This window comes from Megascapheus bottae, chromosome 7 (assembly GCF_031878675.1).
Source record: "Megascapheus bottae isolate mThoBot1 chromosome 7, mThoBot2.hap1, whole genome shotgun sequence".
NCBI lineage: Eukaryota > Metazoa > Chordata > Mammalia > Rodentia > Geomyidae > Megascapheus > Megascapheus bottae.
In genome coordinates this window covers 246,912-249,176 of record NC_143515.1, presented here as the reverse complement: position 1 = coordinate 249,176, position 2,265 = coordinate 246,912, and the positions used below count along the sequence as shown (strand labels likewise).

Genomic DNA, 2,265 nt, shown 5'->3' with positions numbered 1-2,265 from the left:
ATCAGCAGGGTGGAGGCTGAGGATGTTGGAGTCTATTACTGCTTTCAGTATGCACATGTCCCTACCGCTGCAGTGATACAGCCCTGAACTAAACCTCCCTCTGGTTGGGGTGGCTTCACTCATGGGATGCTGTTCTGGGGAGCAGCAGAACAGATGGTCTGTGTCTCCCGAGGAGGAAGATATTGAGGTCCATCTAAGAGTGACTCAAAGTGGAGATGAAGAGTATGTGACATTACCAGCACATACGATCTATAAAGATCAGGGGAATAATCATGGGGTACAAGGGCCAGGAGACATCACATAAACCATGTTTATTGAAAAAAAATTCTTGCATCCTAAGTGGTATTAGAGCCAATCAGTAATATAAGAACCAAATGTCTTTTGTGATTTTCATTGCTTTATAATGGATCTTTTTTTTAAAAGTGGAGCAATCCTGTATTCTTTACACTATCAGGAAGAGCTTTCCAGCAAGTAGTCTTCCCAGGAATACAGAGAACCTGCTCAGGGCCTCTGCTCCCCTGGTGGTGAGGTGGAGGAGTGCGCTTCCCTTCCTCAGTGAGCTTAGTCCACTGTTCCCTGATGAGTTTCAAACACTTTATCATTTTCAGTCGGTACAACCATTCCTGGAAATTATCAAGTTCTATCGTGTACTCTTTCTGTGCCTTCTTTTTCGAAAGTATGGTATTGGGAAACATTCTTGAAGGGCTGTTCAGCACTCTGGATTGACAAGTGATGACCTAGGCTAATACCCACCCTTTTCAGCATGTCAAACAAATGCATGTCGTCCACTGCAGTGCCCTGTCTGGGACATAGATGGAGAACCACAGCTGCCTGCTGCCAATAATGAATCTTATAACATATCCATCAAGCACATGGTCCTGGCCCACACCTGTTTCATATTCTATGCTCTGGTCAGAAGCTGGAAGCCCAGTTGTGCCTTCTTTAACTTCTACTCGGTTTGTTCCCCAAGCCCTGCCTAACCATCAATCTCTGGATCCAGAGGCCAGAGTGCTAACCATTACACAATGGAACTCTGCTCTAACCATCAATCTCTTAGGAAAGTTTTGTCATGATCTCTTGGCTGGACCAACCTTGCTCAGTTATAGTACTGGCTCCTGTGCACTGGTCACTGGCCTTCTGTGTCCTAGGACCCTGGCTCTACTTAGGCAGTGGAGTGTAGTGAAGCCCTATCAGAGTGTCCATGGGTCCCAGAAATTTGAGATTCCACCCTTGTGAATGCGCACAATATTCACAGCTCTACCTTGTCAGCCTGTGTGACTTTTTTTTTTCAAACTCCATGCCATGGGGGAATCAATAATATTTAAGAGTGTTTTGTATCTACTTCTAGATTCTGCTGGCAGTGTTACCGGTTCCCGGTTCTGTTGTTTCTCTTAGAGTTTCCAACACAGTAGGTCTCCATCACTTGATGTGGAGAAACTGAATCCTGGTAAGATACTAAAGATTTGCTCTACCTGGACACAATACTTCTCCCAGCTGGACAGAACTTTGATTTCCAAGTAGCAGCATGGTTGTACAAAACTGTGCTGTCTCACTCAGTGAAGATCTCCAGTGTAACTACACAGAAGCAAATTGAAACTAAATGATTAGTCCTGCAGGGACTATAGACACTTCCGAGCACTGATGAGGGAAGCTCTGAGGGAATTTGGTTTCCCCCTCATTTAAGCTGAGATGAGTTTCTTTCCCATATAAAGGAAAGGGCTGTACCTTCTGTGAGAAAACAGTGCTCTTCATGTTCCACAAAGTGAGAGTTCAAGTATGGGTGACAGAATGAAAGTGTGGACAGGGAGAATCAGCCCCTGTACCCAGGAAGGAGACACATTCTTGAATGACAAATACGATAATGTGGTCAACACAGGCTGTGCTGCAGGCCATAGGGCCAGGTCTCTGATACCTGTATGGAGGGCTGTGACTCTCCTGAAGCCATAGTGCAGGAGTAACTGTTGTCTTCTTTGCAGGATACATCCTGGAAGTGAATTCACAGGAAGCAAGGACTCTCCACAGGCTCTATCAACAGTGGCATTGTTGAGAGTAATTCTAGCAGCTTTGTCAAAACAGCACTGAGATTCCACTTTATTTTAGTTAGGATGGTCAATATCAAGAAAACCAATAAAAAGAAATGCTGGCATGGATATAGCCAACAAGGAATTCTATTACACTGCAGCTGGGAATGCAAGCTTGTCCAACCATTCTGGAAAGCTGTATGGAGGTTCCCCAAAAGTCTAAACACAAAGCTAGCCTATGACT

General features: G+C 44.8%; 1 pseudogene; it reads right to left on the bottom strand.

Moving 5' to 3' along the window:
- Window positions 1-416: 416 nt before the first annotated feature.
- Window positions 417-780, bottom strand: LOC150060153 (NADH dehydrogenase [ubiquinone] iron-sulfur protein 5 pseudogene; annotated as a pseudogene).
- Window positions 781-2,265: the final 1,485 nt, after the last annotated feature.